At 43.8% G+C, this 25,401-nt stretch overlaps 1 protein-coding gene across 1 annotated transcript in view; it reads left to right on the forward strand.

Moving 5' to 3' along the window:
* Positions 1–25,401, forward strand: part of ISM1 (isthmin 1) — an 84,722-nt gene that overhangs the window by 4,427 nt on the left and 54,894 nt on the right. The window lies entirely within an intron of this gene.

Consider the following 25,401-nt stretch of genomic DNA (forward strand, 5'->3'; position numbering starts at 1 on the left):
TTCCTGACCCAGGGATCAAACCCAGGTCTCCCTCGTTGCAGGCAGATTCTTCACCATCTGAACCACCAGGGAAATTCAAATGAGTGCTTCTCTTCTGTACTAAAGCACAGGTTCAGAATCATGAATTTTTATAGATTTTACATAGTAAAGCTAGAATTCATTCAAACAATGCGATTTAAGAAAGTATTTGAAATCATCAAACCAATCATTTTTTGCAATAACATTAAAGCAAGCCTAACCCTGAAATGTAGCTAAATGTTTTTGTTCTCAACTCCTAACCCCCCTCATCCATCTACTTGCCTTCAATAAAACTATTCAGTATCTTGTACTCACTGCTTCAGTCAAGAGTTGATCTGAGCTATGAATAGCAGTAAAAGCAAAAGCAACATTTATTTGTACTTAATGCTACTAAGTTTCTTTACAATGACCCTACGAGATAGATAGTATATATATCCTCATTTCACAGATGAGGAAATTGAGACCAGCAGAGATTTGAATAACTTACCCAAGGTCATACAGCCATGATGGGCAGGGCCAGGATTCAGACCCAGGCAGGCTGGAGTTCTTGTTCCGGTTCATGAACAAGACTCCTCCAGCTCTGATTCAAGTCAACAACCTTTGTGTTTCTTATTTTGTGACTTGCCTTGCCCATTTTCCAGGTAGACTGTGTTCTCTTACCTCAGGAATTCTTTTTAAATCATGGCTGACTGTTCTACTCAACTATTACTACATAATAAGTCATCCCAAAATGCAGTGGTTTAAAACAACCACATTTTATTTGCTCATGAGTTTGTGTCAGCAATTTTCCCTGGACTCTGCTGGATGGTTCTTCTGCTGATCTTGCCTAGGATTATCCATGTGGCTATAGCCTTCTGTTGGCTTGACATGGGCTAGGTAGCCTAAGAGGACTCACTCATACGTTTGATGGTTGGTGTTGGCTGTCACCTATGCTCTTCCTTCACCCTCAAGGAAGTTGCCCTGCATATCTTTACATGACTCAAAGCAGCCAGAGAGAAAAAGCAGAAATTGCAAGGCGTCTTGATGAACTTATAGGAAAGTGAAAGTAGTCAGTTATGTCCGACTCTTTGCGAACCCATAGACTATACAGTCCATGGAATTCTGTAGGCCTCAATACTGGAGTGGGTAGCCTTTCCCTTCTCCAGGGGATCTTCCCAACCCAGGGATTGAACCTAGGTCTCCTGCATTGCAGGTGGATTCTTTACCACCTGAGCCACAAGGGAAGGCCAAGAATACTGGAGTGGGTAGACTGTCCCTTCTCCAACGGATCTTCCCAACCTAGGAATCGAACTGGGGTCTCCTGCATTGCAGGCGGATTCTTTACCAGTTGAGCTATCAGGGAAGCCCAATCCAACTTCAGCCTCATTTTATTGATGAAACAAATCACTGTATCAGCTTAGATTCTAGGGGGCCAGAAATTGACTCCTCTTGATGGGAGGACCAGCAATGGAGCTTGTGTTCAGGGATGGGAGGAGTCATTGTGGCTGTCTTTGCAAAATACCTACCATATTGACCTCAGGGACTGCAAATGTTGAACCACTCTTGTATTCATTTTTTAACATTGTTTATGCTGCCTTTGGTCATGCAGAAACTTTCTAAGTGTAATCAACTCTGGATCATTTCTCACATGACTTTTGGTTTTCATGCCTTACTCAAGAAAGAGTTCCTCAAATAAAGATTGTCAGAATATTGAAATACATTTTATCCTAATTTTTTTTTAGTGTTTTTGTTGTTCTTGTTGTTTAGAACTACAACCTACTTTGAAGTTATTTGTGGATTTAAGATAAAGATAAAACTTGGATTTTTGTCGAAGTGAATAGCCACTTGTCCTTTCATATTTGTTAAATATTTCATTCTATATTTGTTAATACAAAATACCATTTTTAACATATACTAAAATTTTCACATATACATTAGTGGGATATACATATATACATATATGTATATACATATACCGGAGAAGGCAATGGCACCCCACTCCAGTACTCTTTAACTGGAAAATCCCATGGACGGAGGAGCCTGGTAGGCTGCAGTCCATGGGGTCGCGAAGAGTCAGACATGACTGAGTGACTTCACTTTCACTTTTCACTTTCATGCATTGGAGAAGGACATGGCAACCCACTCCAGTATTCTTGCCTGGAGAATCCCAGGGACGGGGGAGCCTGGTAGGCTGCCGTCTATGGGGTCGCGCAGAGCCGGACACGACTGAAGCGACTTAGCAGCAGCAGCATAAGATTGTTAGAATTCACTCATTGTTACCCTTCTTGGGTCTGGTACCTCTTTGACTGAGATCACTGATTAGTGTTCCATGTTATTGCCTGGTCAGCAGCCTATTCAGATACTATAACTTTTCTCTAGTCATTTTTGATCCTTTATGCTTTCTCAAACATATGTTTTATTGAATTTTTACTTTATCAGTATAAAGTTTGTATATAATACATGCATATTTGGCAAATATTTCTTGATTACACGTTCTTTATGATGTACAGTCTTAAATTGTTTTGTAAGACCTATCAAATCAAGATTGTTAATTATATTGTGAAAACAGTTCATCTTAATTTACTTGTTTACTTAATCTGCTTATTCCTCAAAGAATTTAATTGCATTCTGACCCTACCTCTGTGCATTTTTCTATTCTCCTTATTATCCATGAAGTTTTGCTTTACTTGTTTAGAATTCATGGTGTTAGGAGATAAAATGTCTTTTTTTTTTTTGGTGGGTTTTTGGGGGGGGCAAAGGGGAGCAGTCTAGTGGCTTTCAGGATCTTAGTTCTCCTCCCAGACCAGGGATTGAACTCATGCCCTCCTCAGTGAAAGCAAGAGTCTTAACCACTGGACCAGCAGGGAATTCCCTGGTGGTTATATTTTTGTCAAGGTGAAATTCCTTGTATATCTTTTTATTGACTTTCAACATGTTTTGATAGTAATTTTGCATCTCTTGCTTATTTTTTTTTTCTCTTGCCATTCATTGGGTATATTTTTCCAACCTTTATTTTCAGCCTTTCTCTCCCCTTTTTCTTTAAATATCTCTCATTAATCACCAATAGCCAGTTTTTCTTTTGTCTTGAAATAGATCAATGAATGTAACCCACCTGTATTTATTGTGATTACTAATAGATTTGAAGATGTGTTTTCAGTTTTGTTTGGTGGTTTTCAAATTTTCTTCATTTTGCCTCCCATCTTCCAATTTATCTATGTGAACTTTGGCAAGAGAGTTAGCCTAGGTCTAAATGTCCTCATCTGTTAAATAGATATACAAAAGCTATTTCCTTGTGTTGTTGTAAGAATTATAACACTGTATGCAGGTAAGTGTTCTGTTAGAGCTTGGCACTTAAACATTTAGTAAGTATTTAAATATTATTTAGTTTATTATTACTATTGGTTTATTATTCCTCAAGTTTGGAAAGTGTTTTATCTCTCCAATTCTTAACATTTTAGCGAATAGATTTGAAATTATACTTTTCTATCAATGTTGAGACTCAATGAGTGTTTATAATATAACCTAAACTTTCCCTAGTGGCTCAGACAGCAAAGAATCTGCCTGCAGTGCAGGAGACCCAGGTTCAGTCCCTGGGTTGGAAAGATTCCTAGAGAAGGGAATGGCAACCCACTCCAGTCTTCTTGCCTGGAGAATCCCATGGAGAGAAGAGCCTGTTGAGCTACAGTCCAGGGGGTCACAAAGAGCCAGACATGACTGAGTGACTTTCACTGAACTTTCCTGAAACAAGATTCTAACATGCCGTTTCTTTCTCTTGTCTTTCTCTCTCAATTTTTAATCACATTATCTGAATATTTGGTGCTAGGTTGTTCATTTTTCTTTCCATTTCTAATATCTTCTTTCCTTTATTATTTTTCATTTTTGCTGCCTTAGGAATAATTTCTTAGCAGTAGTATAATTCTCCCAATCATTATTTAGACTTAACTATAAGATTTATTTTTTTATTTGTCTGCTGCTGCTGCTTCTGGAATCTCATATCTTCATCTTTTATTTTGCTGGAATACATTCTCAAGAAGTTCTCTCAGAAAGATTTCATCAGAAGATAAACTCTTAGGAGTTGCCTGGAGGTTTAGTGGTTAGCAATTTCACTGCCTGGGCCCCAGGTTTAACCCCTGCTCAGGAAACTAAGATCCTGCAAGCTGTGTGGTGTGGCCAAAAGAAAAAATAAAAAAGATAAACTCTCAGATTCTAAAAGTTTAAGTACTTGTTTACATGCCTCTCACACTTTAACGCTAATTTAGCAGTTAGTTTTTTTTTTTCCTATCTTGTTTCCCCTCAGAATTTTGAAGATGTAATGCAAGTTTTTCTTTATAGCATCTCATGTTTCAGTGAAAAGTCTGATGCTTTTTCTTTGTAGGTGATTTTTTAAGTGGAAGCTTTTAGGGATTTTCTCTTTATTCATAATGCTCAGAAATTTCATTAACTTGTGCTCAGAATCAGGGCCTTCGTTGTTAGTCCTCTTCAGCCCCTGGTGGGTGCTTTCAATCTGAATCCTCAAGTTTCTCTTCAGCCTGAGAAAGTTGCTTTAGTAATTTCTTTGCTTATTTCCAACATCCTTGTATTCACTTTCAGGAACTCCTAGTAGACTTTGACACTAATGTTACGATTTCAAAATCGAACAGTCTTCCATGTCTCTTAGTTTTTTCTCTTTGCATTTTTCTAAAGCATTTTGTCTTAGCTTAATCTTCCAGCTTTTCCAACCCTAGTGCTAGTCCTTTCACTGTTTATCAGTTTCCTGTCCTTACCCTTTTCACCTGACTTCTGTAGCTTCTTCTCTTTTCTCCCCTTCTTTTCTCTTCCTTCCCCTCTCCCCTCCTCTCCTCCTTCTCTTTTTTCTCTCTCTACATATTTAAAACATTTTAATGATGAATAATTTAATGCAATAAAGTGAATGCATCTTAAGGATTCGGTTCCATTTTTGACGATTATATATACCTATATAACCACTATCAAAATTAGATACAGAATATCTCTATCATCCCCAGATGTCTTCTAGTGCACCTTTGTAGTCAACTTACTCCCCCCATAACCAACCAGTGTCTTATTTTTATCACCATGGATTAGTTTGCTTCTGCTAGATCTTCATGTAGATGGAATCGTACGGTGTGCATTTGTGTGTATGTGTCTGGGTTTCTTTTGCTTCACATAATATTTTTGACATTCATTTATGTTGCTGTATACACTAGTAAGTTTCTCTTCTTTATTGTTAAGTGGTATTCCATTGTATAACTATGCCCCAATTCATTTATCCATTTCCCCATTGATGGTCATTTGGGTTGTTTCCAATGGTTTGGATACTGTAAATAAGATCATGTTAACTTTCTTGTATGAGCCGGGACATAGGTTTTCATTTCTTGTTAGTAAATACTTGCTAGTGAAACTGACACAGGCTCAATTCTTTACATTACTATGGGAATTCCTCTAAAGAAACTCACTTCTGGTAAGTGACCTTGAGTCCGAAGCCTGTGTGTCTCTGTGTGTGTCTGTGTGTTTGTGTCTGCTGGAGAGGGTTTTTCTAAAGACGTGAAGAAAGGAGGAAAAGCCCGGGGTGGAAGCCCGGCGGCTGCTGGTGAGCGCCTTACGCGTCTTTGCCTGGCCACGGCAGGCAGGCCTCTTCTCCCGATTGTTTTCGCTTCTGAAGAGGGAGACTAGTGTCTACAGTCGCAGAGAGAAGAGGAAGCTGCCAGAGTCAGGCCTACATGTTAGGCCTTCCTGGCCTCTGACATCATTTCCCCTTCGTTTCTCTTTGCAGTATATTTATTAGCCAAAAATTGTAGGCATGGGCCCATTGATGGGCCCTGGGCAGGGTTCGACTAAGGAGAAAGATAGGGCCTTTGCCCTGGCGTGTTTTTTCAGAGGGGTGGTGAGGAGAAGCCTTCCATTCATCCATTCATTCAACAGCATTGATTGAACAGATGCAGTGCGCCAGGCACTGGTGCTAGGCGTTGCACAGATGGAATTCCTGCCCTAATGAATTTTATAGTTTAGGGGAACAAATATTAATCAGAGAAACCAGATAAATGTTAAATTATGGTCCTGGTAAATGGCAGAAGGAAAAGGTTCACGGTTCTGGGAGGATTTATGTAGGATAATTTCGGTTAATGTGAGGAATCAAGGAAGTGAGGATTGAGCTTTGATTAATAGTCTTTTTTTTTGGTCTTTATTCCAAAAAAAGTCACTGGAATGTTTACAAACACCTTGACATGATCAAATTTTCATTTTGAAAAGCGATTCTGGCTGCAGTGTGAAGAAAAAGTTAGAGCCAAAGTAGAAGACAGCCAGGACTAGGTAAATGAAGAAAATGCAGGAATTCAAGGTCTGTTAAAGAGAGGACATCAACACGGCTTGGAGATGTTTGGTTATGAGTGTGAAGAAGTCAGCATTGTCCGGATCCTAGATTTCTGTTTTTCTTCAATAGGATTGGAAACTGTGGCAAAGGGCCCAGATGAGGAGATGATGAGTTTTGAGGTGTCTTATGATGTACAGACTGGACGGTGGCTGTCCCCCAAACAATGGCAATCCCATGTGACAACTGCTGTAAAAGGAAGTGCAGGGTCCTGTGGGAACACTAGGAATTGGTGACTGATAGGGACTGGAGGGCTCTGAAGATAAATGAACATGCCAAATAATTTATTACAGGGTTTGCCCTGATGTTTGGGTTTCTAAAGTTTTGAGAAGAGGACTTTCTGAGCTGATCAGGAAGGCTTTAGAGATGAGCTCAGCCTTGAAAGATGGGAAGTCTTTTAGATTCAAGATGGGTAGAGTGGGACTGTTAGGAGACGTCACCACCCTAACGGAATGGCAGAGACAGAGAGAGTGATCAGATTGACTGTAGAGAAGGTTTCTGTTTTGGAACTTGGAGAAAGCATTAGGGAAAGAGATCAGGGACTTGTGAAAAGCTGTCATCTCTCTGGCTGTGGAGTTGTCTTAATGTTTTTGAGGAAAGAACATTAAGCTGTTGGCTTTATGTAGGAAAAAAAATAAGAAAAAAAAAATAAAATAAAAAAAAAAAAAGAAACTCACTTCTTTTGGCAATCTTTCTCTCACTTTCTCAACTCTGTAATATGTTTCACTTTCAACTGGTTACCGTTATTTCATATCTACCAGAAATCATTCCTTCTTCTGTAGAGTTCCCTCTCAGCTTTCCAATTCTGTTGAGAATTTATTCTTCTATTTCATCTTCTTTTTCAGTAGAATATAGAGAAGGAAAATAAGTAAATGAAAATACCCAGTCTGCCACCTTGAATTGAAACACTGTAATTTTATTTTTTACTTTTATTTTCCTGTATACAAACCAGAAGAAAGTTCTATTATTTGTGCAACCCCTTCATTCATTCTTTTCCAGCCGTGTTCTAAAAGGCATTGATTTTGAGGCTCAGAAGTCATGAGAACTATCCATTCAATTAAGAAGAATCTGTTGTGTTTTTAAAGCCTCCAAAGGAAAGAATCCCATTTGTACTTGTATAAGTACTTTTAAAATATATATATATATGTGTGTGTGTGTGTATTTTATTGAAGTATAGTTGACTTACAGTGTTTCAGATGCACAGCAAGGTGATTTGGTTATACAAATACACATGTATCATTTTTGAAATTATTTTCCATCATAAATTATTACAAGATATTAACTGTAGTTCCCTGTGCTATACAGTAAACCTTTGTTGCTTGTTGTGTATCTATTTTTTAATTAGAAACCTAGCATTCTATTCAGACTAAGTCAAACAAGTGGAATCAAACTGTCGTAATTTTTTAGTTAGGCAAAAAATTCGTGTTTTCAAATATATATATATTATACATATTTGTATATGTATACAAAAACTTTTCTCCTACACTTGATAAAGTCCTGAGAAAGAACATCAAAAAAAAAAAAGAGAAGAAGAAGAAATGGAGAAATTCGAGGACATAAATGAAATGGGAGCACTGAATTTGAACTAGAAATAGTGAAACAAACTAGCTAAAAATAAAAGATCATTGTATGGTCCAATTGTTTTTAAACATGACTGCCCATTAGAAACATATCTGGAAAAAGCAATACCTGAGCATTTGTATTTTTGAAAAAACTTCAAGATAATTCTGATATGCATCTGGTTTTTAAAAAGTGATTATAGGTTTTTCTATTAGACCCTAGTTTTGGTGATATAGAGTTCTATTATTTTTCTGTTGACCAATCATGATACAGTGGTATTAAGCAAGTAATTGTTAAATAATCAAAATAGTAAAAGATGTTTATCAGTTTTCACACTCAATAGCCAAACAAAAAATAAAAAATAATTACAATTGCAAGCCATAAAGGAAACATGATTAATCTGACAGTATAAAATAATCACTAATGATTTGGGAGAGTCAAGCAGAGTGATAAGCAGAAGTGCATATGTGCACATGTTTTGGTTGGCGCATGTAATTCATTTATACTTAAGGTAATGATTGATAGATATGATCCTATTACAGTTTTTGTAATTGTTTTGGTCTTATTTTCTGTAGGTCTTTTCCTTTTTCTTGTGTTTCCTGCCTAGAAAGATTCCTTTAGCATTTGTTGTAAAGCTGGTTTGGTGGTGCTGACTTCTCTTAACTTTTGCTTGTCTGGAAAGCTTTTGAATTCTCCATCAAATCTGAAAGCAGAGTCTTGCTGGGTAGAGTGTTCTTGGTTGTTCCCTTTCATCACTTTAAATATATCCTGCCATTCCCTTCTGGCTTGTAGAGTTTCTGTTGAGAAATCAGCTGATAGCCTGATGGGAGTTTCCCTGTATGTTGTCCCTTGTTGCTTTCAATATTTTATCTCTGTCTTTAATTTTTGTCAGTTTGATTACTGTGTGTCTCACTGTGTTCCTCCTTGGGTTTATCCTGTCTGGGATTCTCTGTGCTTCCTGGACTTGGTTGACTGTTTCCTTTCCCATATTTGGGAAGTTTTCAGCTATTATCTCTTCAAATATTTTCTCAGGTCCTTTTTCTTTTCTCCTTCTGGGACCCCTATAATGTGAATGTTGGTGTGTTTAATGTTGTCTGAGAGGTCTCTTAGGCTGTCTTCATTTTTTTTTTTTTTCCATTCTTTTTTCTATTTTCTGTTCTGTGGCAGTGATTTCCACCATTCTGTCCTCCAGGTCATTTATCCATTCATCTGCCTCAGTTATTCTGCTATTAATTCCTTCTAGTGTATTATTCATCTCTGTTTATTTGTTCTTTAGTTCTTCTAGGTCTTTAGTAAACATTTCTTGCATCTTCCCATTTTTTGCCTACATTCTTTTCCCGAGATCCTGGATCATCTTCACTATCATTATTCTGAACTCTTTTTTTGGAAGGTTGCCTGTCTCTACTTCATTTAGTTGTTTTTCTGGGATTTTATCTTGGCCTTTCCTCTGGGGCATAACTTTCTGCCTTTTTCTCATGATTAACTTTCTGTAATATGATTTTTGTTTTAGCCACCATGAGACTGTGCTTCTTCTTGCTTCTGTCTGCCTTCTGATGGCTGAGGCTAGGAGGCTTGTGTAATCTTCTTGATGGGAGGGATTGGCGATGGGAAAAACTGGATCTTGCTCTGGTGGGCAGGGCCTTGCTCAGTAAAGCTTTAATCCAATTACCTGCTGATGAGTGGGGTCACCCTCCCTCCCTGGTAGTTGTTTGGCCTGAGTGACCCAGCCCTGGCGTCTACGGGCTCTATGGTAGGATTAATGGTGAAGTCCAAGAGGGTTTACGCCGAGCGGGACTTTCCTGTGCCTCTGTCCCTGTGGTGAGCCCCTGCTGACCCACACCCCCACAGGAAGCCCTCCAACCCTAGCAGGTAGTCTTGGTTCAGTCTCCTTTGGGGTCACTGCTCCTCTCCTCTGGGTCTTGGTGCATGCAAAGTTTTGTTTGTGCCCTCCAAGACTGAAGTCTCCGGTTCCCCAGCCCTCTGGAAGGCCTGTAATCAAAACCCTGCTGGCCCTCAAGGCCAGATTCCCTGGGGATTCCCAGTCCCTTTGTCCAGCTGGGAAGCCTGACATGGGGTTCAGAATGTTCACAACAGTGCAAGAATGTCTTTGATATTATTATTCTCTAATCTGTGGGTTGCCCACCTGGCGGGTATAGCTGCTTCAGCTGCTGCTGTGTCGCTTCAGTCTGTGCGACCCCATAGACGGCAGCCCACCAGGCTCCTCTGTCCTGGGGATTCTCCAGGCAAGAACACTGGAGTGGGTTGCCATTTCCTTCTCCGATTCATGAAAGTGAAAAGTGAAAGTGAAGTCGCTCAGTCGTGTCTGACTCTTAGCGACCCCATGGACTTCAGCCTACCAGGCTCCTCTGTCCATGGGATTTTCGAGACGAGTACTGGAGTGGGGTTCCATTGCCTTCTCCCGGTGGGTATAGGATTTGATTTTATTGTGATTGCACCCCTCCTGCTGTCTCGCTGAGGCTTCTTCTTTGTCTTTGCATGTGGAGTATCTTTTTTTTTGGTGGGTTCCAGCGTCCTCCTATTGATGGTTGTGCAACAGCTAGTTGCAATTTTGGTGCTCTCGCAGAAGGAGATGAGTACATGTCCTTCTACTCTGCCATGTTGATCTGGAAGCCTGTACAAGTACTTTTTTACGGCCGTCAGTGGCCAAATATTTTTTTCTCTGATGTGTCCTTTAAATCTTTTTTGATACATCTTACTCCCATGTTAGCTCTTCTTTTCCCACTGTTCGTTCCCTTTTCAAGAAATATCTCATGCAGGACTTGAAGGTTATTATTTAATAGTTCTTCTCCACATTTGATTATCTCAGTTTTTTAACTTCTCTTCACTGACCTAATTTTACAGTGTTTTAATGGTTTATGTGATCCTCTTATTTCTCTTTCATCTGAGGACATCTATCTTCTGCAGACATTGGCTCAAGATTCTACAATTTACAATGAAAAGGGTAGTGATGAAGCCTGTTTCTTCAGTGGCAGCTAAGGGCACCTCTCTGTCTGTACTCATTCCTCAAAAGGCAGATCATTTAAGGGCTGGGACTGGGATGTCACTTTAGTTCCCAGGATTGAATGCAATGAGGTTGAAGAAACAGCAAGGGAGTGTGTTACTGAAAAAGAAAAACTCATTTTGCATTTTATTTAAACCTTGTCTGCACTCCTCTTCCATAAGAACGTCATAAGAAGCCCTAGACATAAAAGATATAAAGCTTAATTTCTTTCTTTCTGAGAAAAAAGTATCAGTGCAAATGTTGGGTAGAGTGCGATGCGAAGAAAAGAGACACGCTAGTGAGCAGTGTTCCTCTTTGGAAAAGCCCTCCCTGCCCACCTGGTCACTGACTTGATCATATAACCTTGTGGCTCTTCCCCTTCCCCACCCTCTTTCCCTTTCTCCTACCAGAGCTTCCTGGGGATATCTCCCAAGGACCACTTGCTCTTTGTCTCAGGGTTTGCTTCTGGAAGAAACTAAACTAAACAAAGCCCCACTCAAACCTCAGCCGTGGGATCACTGGCCATTTCTTCAGGGGCAGGAAGATGGACAGGGTGGCGTTGCCATGAGGCGCCTGCTGTTTCTTGCTGCTATTAACAAGGCTGAAGTCCGTTCCCCTCAGAAAGGGATGTTTGGCGGCAGCAACAGAATCAAACCATGTCATCCCCTCCCAGAGCAGCTGGGGAGAACGGAATTCCAAAATGGTAGGAATAGGAAAGGTCAGGCTTAGGCAGAGCCTGTGAATGGCTCGCATATAGAGAGATGCCTGTTGTTTTCCTCAGGAGAGCCTCGCCCCGCACTTGTTTGCTATTTTAGGTGGGAGGATGAGCGATGGTGGGAAGCCCTCAATGGTGTATGAGAGCACCTTCTAATGCCTAAAAACGGTAGTCGTCAGTGTTCCTGGAAAAATGCAGCTCTGCGTCAAGTCCCCAGGCACAGACCAGCACGTGTCACTGGAAAGTTGTTTCTGTAAACTGAGTGGGAGTGAAAACACCAGGGTCACACTCCTTCCTGTTGAATGACCCAGGCATATCTTAGGAAACCAAGCCATCTCACACAGAGCAGTGTCTCCGGCTGATAGACCTCCATCAGAAAGCAGCACTCCTGGGCCCCAACCCCGGAAGGAACCACACTGCAGGGCCAAAGGAGCAGGAGAATTTCAGCTTCGTGTCTGGGGCTCTGGGCTGCCAGACTCACAGTCTGGAGCACCTCGATCCCAGATGTTCAGCAGAAGTGACCCGGGAAAAGGCAGGTCGACTGAATTCTAGAGGCTGCTTCCTGCTGTACACCTCATCCCTGTTTTTGAAAATAACAAGGTGTAGCTAGAATCTATATGAAGCATGCTGGGGGCGGGGGAGCTGGAAATGATGTCATGGGTCACCCAGGTGCTACCTTACTCCACCAGCATCGAGAGAGAGCATTCATGCCAAAGCCAATGAAACAAAGCACATGCCTTGGCTCCCAGCCCCGATTGTGATGAGGAGACAACAAGGAGGAAAATGGCACTTGTGTTATTATTTTTAAAAAATACAGTTTTATTAAGGTGTAGTTGGCATACAATGAGCTGTGCGTATTCAAAGTGAACAGGAATAGACACCTGTGAAACCATCGCCACCATCAAGATAATGAATAAACAATCTACCATCTCCAAAACCTTCTTTGTGTTCCTTGGGGATTCCTCCCTCATTCCTCAGGAACCTCCACCACTGATCTGCCTTCTGTCACCATGGATCAGTTTTTACATTCCCTAGAGTTCTAGATAAGCAGACTCATACAGAATGTATAGCGTGGGGAGCTCTTTTGCTCACCATAATGACTCTGGGATGCATCCATGTTGTTTGATGCATAAGAGTTTGTTCCTTTTATTGCCAGTTGGTATTCCATGGTGTGCATATACAATATGCTTTTCCATTCACCCAGTGAAGCGCATTTAGGTGTTTCCAACTCGGGCCTATTAAAGTAAGGAGGCTACGAGTGTTTGGGTATAAGTCCTTGCATTCTGAGCATATGCTTTCATTTCTCTTGTGTGAATTCTTAGAGGCAGACTAGCTGGGTATATGTTTAGTGTACTTAAAATTGTGGCAATCTTTTTTTTAACTTTTTTGAGGGAATATAACTGCATTACAATGTACTGTTAGTTTCTGCTGTTCAACAAAGTGAATAAGCTGTACGTATGTGAATATCCCCTCCCTCTTGGGTCTCCTTTCCATCCTTCCCCATCCCAGCCCTCTCTGTCATCACAGAGCACCAAGGTGAGCTTCCTGTGCCTTATAGCAGGTTCCCACTAGCTATGTTTTACACATTGTAGTTTATATATATATATGAAAGCTTCCCACGCAGCACTAGTGGTAAAAAACTCACCTGCTAATGCAGGAGATGTAAGAGATGAGGTTTCAATCCCTGGGTTGAGGAGATCCCCTGGAGGAGAGCATGACAACCCACTCTAGTATTCTTGCCTGGAGAATTGCCGTGGGCAGAGGAACCTGGTGGGCATTACAAAGAGTCAGACACGACTGAAGCGACTTAGCACACACACAATCAGTGTAATATATATGTCAATCCTAATATCCCAATTTGTCCCATGCTCCCCTAAAAATAATAAATAAATAAAAATAAAATTGTGGCAATCTTTTAGAGGCACTCACAGAACATGTTTAGGATCTATAAAACCCAGGACACTGTTAGAAAATGAGAGAATTTGCAAGTTTTGTTTCAGGATGGTATCTTCCTACAGCTAATACACAGGTGTATAATCCATAATATATTATGGAAAACTGAAGGAACAGGAGAAGATACTGTTTCCTTGGAAAGAATTCTCCTACCTTTTCAGGATTCTCCAAATCAAAAGTTTCAGGGGGCTCAATCCTCCAAGTGATCATAGTTGCTGGTGGTAGTAGAAAGAAATAGCTGTAGAAAGTGGTGGTAGAAAGAAATAGTTGCTGGACAAGAACCAGTTGGAAAAGTCTCCTAGCAGGAGACTTGACTTCCTCTGTAAGCTGCCGTTTGATGTTCCCTTCATCTTCTTGTCCTGATGCCCTGCCTGACTGGAAGTTAACAGAACCAGAAATAGATTTGTATCTCCTGCCTGGAGACTCAATTACATTGTGACTTGGAAATCTGGTATTGGTTATGAGCCCAAAACGAACTGGAAGCCAGGTTTATTGCTGGAAATCTTCAAATTTCAGGAAGGACAAAAATTCCAAAGGGGAGATCTCATTAAGTGTTTCTAATCCTTAGCCCTGGCAGAAGGCTGCAGGAATGTTAACATGAGCTGACCCTCTGGCCACGCTGGACATGAGTAGAGTGATGACTCTTAGAAACCCACAGAGGATTCTTGCTAGAGGGCAAGGGCTCTTCTTTACTGCCACGTAAGGTGGCCCGTCCACTGCCCCAAGGGACGTGGAGCAGTCGTGACCTACAGGTACGGGTGAGAAGCTCGGGGTGATTTCTCCACACTTGCACCCACGGTGTGCTTCACAGAGCAGCGGCAACAGTGTGTCCTGGGAGCTCACTAGAAAATATGAATCTCAGGCCCCACCCAGAATGACTGGCTGAACCAGGAGCTACAATTTAATCAGGGCCCCAGGTGAATCACATGCTCGTTACAGATTAAGATGCTCTGGTCAAGATGCATGCTTTTCTTGCAAGTTGCAAGTCCCCAGAAGCACTCAGAACAGATCAGGTATTATCTAGCTATTGCCCAATTGAGCATCACAACAAACTACCCCAAACCTCAGTGGCCTGTAACAACAAGCATGTATTCTCACGCTTGTGGGTCTGTGGGTTGCTGGGGCTCAGTAGATCTAGGCAGACTGGGCTCCAGGCTAAGGCTTGGGTCTGGGTTTCTTCTTGCATCTCCCAAACTTCCACAACTAGCAGGCTACCTGTTCTGCACTCCTCTCATAGTGATGAAAAATCACAGAAAGACAGAGGCAAGCCCAAAGGACAAGTACACTCCAGCCTCTACTTAGATCACATCTGTTAGCATTCTGTTGGCCAAAACTCATCACAAAGCCCAACAGAGTGGCCAAAGGCTTTGGATTTGTTTCAATTCTTCCTCTGCTTCTCATGTGTGTGCCTTCAGCAAAAGTCTCACACTTCTCTGTGCTTCAATGTCCTGTTCAGTAAATGGAATAGTAAAAGTGGTATCCATGGGAGGTTATAATGTTGAAAGGACTGTCCTTGGTGCATAAGGACACTTCAACCCATGAATCTGGTGCTACAGAGCAGCATGATCTTGGCCAAGTCACTTCAACTCTATGCATTTCATTTTCCTTATCTAAAAGTACACTAAAAAAATAAATAAAAATAGACATCCTAGTGGGGTAACTATACTGATTTTTAAACTTTATCTTCAAACATGGTGATAACGATGCTGATGGTGATGTAAAAGCTAAGCTTGAGCATTCATTCCGTGCCAAGAGCAGAATAAAGAACAGCTTTGTGTGTGTGCGCACCTTTAATTCTCACAGCAGCCCAATGAAGACTCTGCCCCCTTTTGCAGCTGAGGGAGCAAAGGCAGAGCAGGGTCATGAAATCAGGGTTTAATGTCTGACTGTCCTGAGCACATTGTGTGGAGGGAACTGCATCACAGAAGGGAGGCAGTCCAGGCTGGCTGCATGTGCTGACGCGTATTCTGCCTCATGTCAATCAGTGACGCTTCTAGAAAGGTTACTCCTGCTGGCGTCCCTCATGTGGGAGAAGGAAAAGAAAGAGCAGGGGCAGCTAGGGAGAAAAGGCTGGGAAAGAGCTGGTCTCCTGGTTAAACAGGCCTTCCCACCCTGGGCTTCCCAGATGGCTCAGTGGTAAGGTATCCGCCTGCCGATGCAAGAGACGCAGGTTCGATCCCTGGGTCGGGAAGATCCCCTGGAGAAGGGAATGGCAACCCACTCCAGTATTCTTGCCTGGAGAAGTCCATGAACAGAGGAGCCTGGTGGGCTACAGTCCACGGGGGCTCAAAGAATCAGATACTCCTTAGCGACTGAACAACAACAGTGACTTCTGACCCCACCCACCATGCAGCCACGTCCACATGCCACGAAACGGATGCTGGATGGATGTGCCGAACCTTTCCAGTGGGACCCAACCATTACCCAAGGCTGTGTTGTGGAGCTGCTCAACCTGGCTTTGGGCTGGTATCAGACCGAGGGGAAGAAAGAAAAGGCGAAAGTTTTAGTCGCTCAGTCACCCCTGATTCTTTGCGATCCCATGGACTGTAGCCCACCAGGCTCTTCTGTCCATGGGATTCTCCAGGCACGAACACTGCAGTGGGTAGTCATTCCCTTCTCCAGGGGGTCTTCCCAACCCAGGGATTGAACCTGTGTCTCCTGCACTGCAGGCAGATTCTTTAGCCCTGAGCCACCGGGGAGTGGGGCCTACAGGATCCTGCCTCTGAGAAACCAGACCCAGAAAGGCCACGGGTTGCTCAGTCCCTACTGGACTCCACCGAAAGTGGTTTCTGAGTCGAGAGACATACACTTCTCTCTTTCCGTCTTCCTTCTGCGTGGTCTCTCTCGTGCAGCTTCACTGCTTAAAACGGTGTGTTCCGTGGCAGGGGTAGGACTGTGCCCACAAAGGTGTTATCCGTCACCCATGGGCTTTAACAAGCGAAGCTGGCAACACCTTTGTAGGGTGTCCCTTTCAAAGGGGCACCGTTTGCTGCCTTCCTTTCTCAGACATAACGAGAGAAGCAGGCACACAGACAGGAGTTTTGCAAGCGCTCCGAGCTGTATGTTCTGCTTTCCAATCACAGTTTCTGGCCAGAAGAATCTCTTCCTTGTGACTAATCAGACTTTTCCCTTTTCTTGGTGTATCACAAAGTCCTTTTCCTCAAGGTCTTCTGAGGAGCGATGGTTGGGAATTTTTGAATGTTTCCCATAGTTGAGAGGAGTATCATCCTTCTTTTTCTGGTTGTAGCATTACACTGCTAATGTCTAACCAGCTTGTGGGCCACCGTGGTTCTAGATCTTTCTCTGTTATCCTTCCCATGTCTCTGACAGCCCTGTACCCCCAGTGAATTTTATCCTTTGTTCTGCTTTGCTTCTGACAGAACTTGTCTCACACTTTGGATGTGGTCTGTGGTGCCATCTCCCTTCTCTCTTTGCTTCCCAAACGTTGGTTTGGGACCAGTCTCACGTCAATGATCTTAATAGCTTAATAACTTTGTGATTGTCACAGAATTAAGCACTGACTAGGTTGATGGCTTCAACAGAAAAACAATCAAATCTTTAAAAAATAAAGTATGACCGCTAGAAGTATGAAACCACTATATTATCTCACAGGATGGCAAAATGGAAACAAAAACCAAAGACTGTTGGCAAGAATGTGGAGCACCTATGGGGAATACAAACAGATGGGAACACTTTGGAAAATTGTTTTTCCAGAGTAGCTACTAAGACAGAATATATATGTACCCTCTGACCCAGCAATCCCATCCTGGGTATATTCCCCACAGAAATGTATTCATCTGTGGACTCAAAAACCTAAAAAAGAATGCTCATGGCAGCACTAGTTAAAATAGCCCCAAACTGGAAATACGCAAAGTACCGATCCACAGCAGGATGGATAATAAGGCAGTAAGCGCACACATTGGGAGGGAGCAAACAGCTACACACAACATGTACAACTTCACAAACGCAGTGTCACGCAAAGGAAGCCAGTCACAAAAGCATGCATGCAAGATAATTCTGTTAAATGACCAGGAAAAGCTAATCTATGCTGTTGGAACAGGGAAAACACCAGCTGCCCTTATTAAGGGGACACAAGGGGGCATCTGGCTGCTGGTAATCTTGTCTCTTGATCTGAGTGTTGGCTGCATGGCTGTGTTCAGTTTGAGAAATCTCACTGAACTGTATAGTTATAGACATGCATTTCTCTGTATGGATATTGTCCTTCAGTTAAAAATACAGTGAAGAGGGAATTCCCTGGTGGGCCAGTGGTTAGGACTCCACGCCTTCACTGACAAAGGCCCAGGTTTGATCCCTGGCAGGGGAACTAAGATTCTATAAGCCGTGCTGTGTAGCTAAAAATAAAAATTAGTTAATTAGTTTTTAAAAATACAGTACAGAAGGCAGCAGGCAGGGTAGATAGTATAGGAGAGATGGCCTTTTTTCGCTGGGAAAGGCAACCGGCAGCCCAGAGTCCACTCCCTGTTCTCCATGGTGTATCCTGCCCTGCAGGCTGCTCTCCAAGCTTTAATGAGTGTGGACAAGTTTCAGCGTCAGGGGGGATCCTGCTCTGCCTCCGTGGCCCAGTGCTATTGTCATGACATCAAAGACCAACTGCTGGCTAAGATACAGTCCATGTGAAAAGAGTGACCAGTAAATTTACTGCTTGACTTCATCCGCTTTAGATGGAACTGGCCCCGTGGTCCCCTTTCAAAGCTCGATTGCGGACATATATCTTCTTTATAGGACACCATGTACAATAAAGCAAGGCAATAACTTAAGATATTTTTAAAAGAATATCTTTGAGAGCACTGCAAGATGGGCATTCCATCACTGTGGTTACGTGTGCTCAAACACTCCTCAGGGTCTAACCATTGGTCTGAGAGCCTTCTATTCAATATGGTGACCTTTTTTGACTCATCAGGTTATATGTTTATGCTCCAACCCTTTCCCTAGGCTCTGCAAGGTCTTTGCAAAGTCATTAATGAGAGGAGATCTGCCTCAAATGAGAGGGCCACATCACCCAAGTCAGGCAAAATGGCAAAGTTCATGTCCCATTATTCACTAACTTGTTTAGAGTTACCCTTTATGGAGTAAACATTTTTAAAGGACTGAGGTCAATCTAAGCTCCTGGATTGGTTCTGTGCGGTTCCCCAATATCCACATGGACAACATTTCTTTACACAGCCCTGATGTGGAAATCTTGTTGTTTTCATTTGTTAGCATTTACAGACAGTAGAACTGGGCGAGGAAAGAACTGAGTTGTTTGTATGATTCCCAGAAAATGAAGCACCTTATTCCCTAAGAGGGAAAATATTCCCTAGCATACTCGTGAAATGACTTATAATGTAAAGGATGTCTTTGGCTTGACTTGGAGTCTTTCTCCAGGTGGCGGAGACTGAAGCATCTGCAATCAACATTACCAGCCTGAATGGAACCATCCAAAATGATCCTTCCAATGTGTGATCACTTATTACAGCAGGGAAATCAGTCTGCAGAGGATACAGCATTCTAAAGAGTGGCCAAGTCACCCCTGGCTCGGAGCGTCCCCTCCTGTTTAATCCATTACTCTTGAAAAGTGCAGCACACCACACTTGGCTGGAAAAGAGCTAGCAACTGGACAGAACCTCTGCTTTCCAGTTTCCTCGGCCGGCACGCTCAGGAAGTCACAGCAGCTGGGTGAAACGGATGTGATCTTCCTGCTGAGACTTTGACGGAGGCCAAACACTCAATGCCAAAGACACGTTGGAAAGGAGATCTCACCTGTAAACGGGAGTAAGCATCAACTAGAAGATACTGGAAATATTCGGAGAGGCTGGGGAATCCCAAGAAAATAACTGTCATGTTGAACTGCAGGTGGGGATGATGAGAGCCAGGCTCCCTGGAAGGCACCCACTGGCCTCGCCCCCTGAAGAGCCGTCCCACGTGGGCACCACACCACACGCTCCAGTCTGCGTGTCCTCTGCCCAGTGCGAGGCTCTGGAATAGCCCTAACGTGCACATCCACGCCCTGGGCCTTACACTTGTTCATAGATCAGGAAAGGGAGGAGTGAGAGAAGGAAAGTGACCAGGGAACTCAATTACAGAGCGATGTGGCCCCGAGTAAGGGGGACACCTGTGCTGTGGGGCCAGGAAGGGCGCAATTCATCTTCCTACCGTGAACAGAAAGTGAGGCTGTGAACACAGGGAAAAACAGACGGAATCGTAGCTTCAAAGAGCCAGCTTCTAATGAAGGAGACGCATTTTTTCTCTGGTACTGAATGGTTGCTCCTGGATGGCTCAAACCATTAACTCAATTTACTTCACTTGGAGGGCTCCATTGGGTGTCCATTGTTCTTTCGGGTTGGGGTTCTGCATGCCGCTTAGGATGGGGAACGGAAGGAGGGCTGTGGAAATCCGCCAGTGCCTTGGAGCCCGCCTGGATGCCGGGAGCTGCCTGAAGGCTACACAAACTCCCTTTCGAAGAAAAACTCAGTGTCCACAAAAGCCCAAGTGTTCCGCCTGGAGTGACCTTGGGGGGTCACCAGCGGCTTTTCTCTTGAGACCCAAGGAAAGCTGGATGCTGGCAGGGAATTGCTACAGCCGTGCCCCTGGAAGGTTCTGTCCTGGTCCAACAACACGAGGAGGATGCTTTTTGTGTTGCCGGGATACCCAGGCACATGACAAGTGCCCGTGCATACGAGGGTCACTGCACGCGGGTGCGTGAGTGCCCAGCGCCCTGCTCACTGGGCTGAACAGGCTTCTCCAGCTCAACACCATCCCCACAACCACAGTGAGGCTCTCTGCTTGGAAGGCAGGCTGCAGATGAAATCCTAGAGTTTCACTGTTGGTGAGAAACCTTGAAAACTGAGTCCCAACATCTCTTTTTAGACACGAGCGATCAAAAACCTGGAGAAACGAAAGGACTTGCCCAATTCCTTACTACTTCTTCCAAGATGACTGACCCTCAAGCCAGTCCTGTTTCACGAAGCCCCATGAGCCCATTTCTGAGCACCCTGAGAGGTCTCATGGTTTTTCTTTGCCAAAGATAATTGGGGCTGATGTCCATTTCAAGTGCCTCAGCCCTGTGATGTTATAGCTGCTGTTTGATTGTCAAGGGGAGTCGAAAGGAAACTAAGTGAACATGAACTGTGTTTCTTAAGAGACTTTCAGGGAGCAGTCAGGTAAATGAAATAACATACATGTAAGTGTAGGACATGACCCACCCACAGAATAAGGGCTCCACAGTTCCATTCACTCATTCAGGACTCACATATTGAGTGCCCCTGGTATGCAGGGGTTGCAGCAGATGCTGGAGATTGATGGAGAACAAGCTTCTATTACTGGTGGGGAGAGCCGTCAGGCAGGTAAAATGACAAGTGCTGAAGCCTTGAGGTGGGAAAGACTTCGGCTTGACTGAGGGGCAGAAAAGAGACCGAAGAACCATGTGTAAGGGAGAAGTGGTTTCTGAACTTGTAGAAGAAGGCAGAGCCCTGTAGCTCATGGTGGAGAATCTGGCTATTCTTTTGAGCTTAGCAAGAAAGGAAGCATGAAAGAGATTTTGAGTGATGGCTCTGTCTGCTTTGTGGAGAATTGGAAGGAAGGGTACAGACATGTCAGAAGGTTTCATCATAAAATAATCCAGGCAAGAGAGGAGGGGACATGAGCCAGGATAGAGCAGAGTGGGCGGCTAATGCATGCAAGACACAGTTCTGACACAAAGCTAACAGGATCTGCTGATGGACTGGACTTCAGAGTCCCAGGTAACTTCTGGTTTTATGGGGGCGTCGGGGGTGTGGTGTCCCTGTCAATGGACCTGTATTGGACATGCAACATTTGAGCTGTCTGTGGATGTCTAAATGAAGATGATGAACGGGAAAGGGCTCAAACTGACCAGGAGCCGAGTCGGGAACGTCATGACCAAAATGGTAGGAGGAAAACCAAGGGTTGTGTCATAGAAATCGAGGGAGGAAAGTGACTTCAAGCAAGAGACCTCCCGTTGAATGCTTCTGTCGGAGCAAAGATGAGGACACGGAGGTGCCCACGGCAGCGTGGCCATGACTGGTGGCCTCGATGGAGCTATTTCAGAGGCACTGTGGGAACAGAGGGAGCCTCTTCTGGATGATGGCACCACCGACCCGATGGGCATGAGTGTGAGCAAGCTCCAGGAGATGGTGAAGGACAGGGGAGCCTGGCGTGCTGCAGAGCGTGGGGTTGCAAAGAGTCGGACATGACTGAGCGACTGCACGACAACTCCAGGATAAAGGAGCATGTGGGAAGTGAGAAGTAGAAATGGAATCTAAAAGTAAGTCTTAGAGAAGTTTTGCTATGAAGGGGAAGCCTGCCAATATGGGACTGAAGGAGGAGTTTTTGGTTCATTTGTTTCAAGATTGGAGATCCCAGGGCATCTTTGATGCTGATGAGACCAAGCCAATAGAAAGGGAGAAATTAGACACCAGACAGAGAGGCAAGGACTGGGGACTAAATTCCTCGAGAAGGGGAGAGTGTGTGCGTGGGAACTGGCCTCTGACCGAAGCAGAGATGGGCGTTCCCTGAGACAGCTGGGACGGGGGAGACGGTGAGCTATGTGTGCAGGTCTAGTGGTGGGGGCGTGAGCATGACCATCTGAGGGACGACTTCGTTCCCTCAATGAATATGCAGTGAGGACAATGAGTGAAAAGTTTGGAGAAAGAAGATACAAAACAGTCCATCTTGAACAGTGGAGAAGGCGAGCTTCTGAGGAAAGGGCAGTGGACACTGGAACAGTCCTAATTGCTCATTAGGGGTCTGAGAACATGAATCCAAAGTGCAGCAATGTTTTCACATCAGGATATTTTATTTTTCTCATCACCCATCTGCTTGTGTACTAACCTAGAGAAGTTGAATCCTTGGGTTCAACCAGAACTGAACTTTTGCCAGTGAATAGATCAGAGGGAGTGAAGGGGCAAGGACAGTTGAGGGACGGGGGCTGCAGAGGAATAGTTACAGTAATAGAATGTGTGTTGAATAAACAGAAGAAGAGAAGGCTGAAGGGTGGGGAGAATCTGGTAGTGGAGTGAAGATCACATTGAATTTGAAAACTAGGGAGAAGAGCTGACGGAGGCTCTGGTGTCTTCTTAACAGTCTCAGCTGTTAAGGGACACGCATCGCTTCTGCCCACGTCAATCATACTTGTGTCAAGGTGGCTGGAAAATGCATTCCCGGGCCGGGGCTGGGGGCTGCCTCCACTGGGGAGCAGCGGCCCCTGCTGTTGGACAGCTGGCCCTCTCTGCCTCATTGCTCACGGTGGCTTCTCTCGAGGCACTCTGTGCCTGCACCTCCGGGACCACACGTGGGCCTGTGCATTCATCAGTTTGCCTTCTTCCTGCCTTGCCCCTCGCCCCTCGGCCCCTGGGGAAGGCCAGTCCTTCCCCAGCACCAAAGCCCAGGGAGGAAATTAAGCACATCCAGAATTTGAAAGTCACGTTTATCACCCTTCAGCATCTACTTGCACTGTGAATATTTATCTGGATACTGATCAGCAAACCACAGTCTGGGTAGGGCTTGTTATAACCCATCTGATAGAGAAGAAGGACTAAGAAATTCACAATATTTGTGCATTAAGAGTAGCTGGTGCACTTTCCCTGAAATATTCCAATGTTTGAAGCTGCAACAGAGGTGGTGCTAATCTAGCCACAAGTGCAAGAGAGGCCCCGTTAGCCAGGTTTAAATGGTAACACTTCAGAACAAATACAGTGCGTTGCGTTGCAGGAGACGCAGGAGAGACAGATTCGATTCCTGGGTTGGGAAGATCCGCTAGAGGAGGGCATGGCAACCCACCCCAGTATTCTTGCCTGGAGACTCCCATGGACAGAGGAGCCTGGCGGGCTCCAGTCCATGGGATTGCGGAGAGTCTGACACGAGTGGAGCGACTGAGCACACACAGGCACATGAGCAAACATGAACAGGATTCTTTGCTCTCTTCCTTCACTCAGACAGGCGAGGTAAACTCAAGCACAGAGAAAACTGGCCTCAGTCCTAGACTAAACGCAAAGATCTACTCACACTTTCAAAGGCTGGAACACCCACAAGAGCAGGAGGGGATTCAGAACAGCTCACCTCTGACTGGCTTGGACCACAGATCTTGCCTAGGTGTCAAGTTCAAATACAGAGTCTCTGTTTCCACTGCCAAGGAAGATCCATATGCGAAGACCAGCCTTAGCTGCTAAAAAGAGTGTGGTTACTTATTTGTACATAACATATCTTCAGGTTCTACAAAGTATGTGGCAAGATAGTTCTGTAATTTCTTTTTCTCACAGCAAGAAGGCAGATGAAAAGAATTTAACTACAAATAATTATATTTCATACAAAAGTAATTAAAAGGTTTCGTATTGAGGTTTATTTCTCAGTGCATAGGCATGATATTAACTTTTCTAAATACATCCATAATTCAAACATAAATGAAAAGGAACTTTCCTAGTGGTCCAGTGGTGATGACTTCACCTTCCAAAGGATGAGGTGTAGCAGGTTCGATCCCTGCTCGAGGAGCTTAGATCCCACATGCCTTGCAGCCCAAAAATCAAAACATAAAACAGAAGCAATATTGTAACAGATTCAATAAAGACTTTTTAAAAAATGGTCCACATCAAAAAGTCTTTTTAAAAAACAACAACAAAAACATAAATGAAGAGATAATGAGATTTCTTAACAATCCCTTGGCCAAGTTTTTTAGCTGTCGTTCAAGTATTTTGGTGCCACTTATGTGTTTCTTCCCTGATGGCTCAGATGGTAAAGAGTCTGCCTGCAATGCAGGAGACTTGGCTTCGATCCCTGGGTCAGGGAGATCCCCTGGAGAAGGGAATGGCAACCCACTCCAGTATTCTTGCCTGGAGAATTTCGATGGACAGAGGAGCCTGGCAGGCTACAGTCCATGGGCTCCCAAAGAGTCAGACATGACTGAGTGACTAACTCCCATATGTTTCTGGGATGACTCATCGTATGTTAAAAGGATATATTCCCATTTTAAGACCCCTAAAAGCAAACACCAATGCAAAATCAAAGGATGGTAAAAGGTGGACAAAGGAAAGGTGCGTTTCACCTACATGTCAGTTTCAGAAGCATCTGCCTGGCCTGGTGTGTATGGCATTAATTTCCTGCCATTTTTCTATTGGAATGCCCCCCTGAGTCGCTTGAAGTTGAAAATCAAGTCATGTTTCTTTAATCAGCCCTAGGAAACAGTGAAAAAAAGGGGTGGTGGAGAGATTTCTTTTTATGAAACTTCTAAAGTCAACAAAGCCTAGCAGAATGAGTATGTACAACTTTGGGCCCTGAGTCTGGGATTTTAACTTCAGAAAGCATCTGTTACTCACCATCCCCAGGTCAGTTAAGCATCTCCCTCCCTGTATTATCTGTCTCCTGTTCCAATATTTAGCAGCTTAAAATAATCTCAGAATTTCTGTGCATCAGGAAATTGAACACTCCCGGTCAGGGTCTCTCCTAGCCTGACCCAGTGTATCGGGCAGAGCTGTAGTCATCTCCAGGCATGACTGATGGACGACTGGCTTCCAGGCTGGGTCACTGGCAGGATTCTGTTTTCTCCAGGGCTGTTAGTCAGAGGGTGCCCTCAGCTCCTCACCACGTGGGCTTCTCCAGGGGGCAGCCCAAATACGGCAGCTGGCTTCATCACAGCCAGCGAGTGCTAGCAAGATGCAACGCGTGGGTTTCTGCTACCTAACCACAGTGACTTCTAATTACTTTTGCCTTGTTCTGTTTGTTAGAAGCCAAGTCACTTGTCCCATCCAATACTCAGACGGAGTGTGAATTCCAGGGGACGGGTTCATGTCCCCCCACGCAGAC

The sequence above is a fragment of the Cervus elaphus genome, chromosome 23 (assembly GCF_910594005.1).
Source record: "Cervus elaphus chromosome 23, mCerEla1.1, whole genome shotgun sequence".
In the NCBI taxonomy this organism is placed as follows: domain Eukaryota; kingdom Metazoa; phylum Chordata; class Mammalia; order Artiodactyla; family Cervidae; genus Cervus; species Cervus elaphus.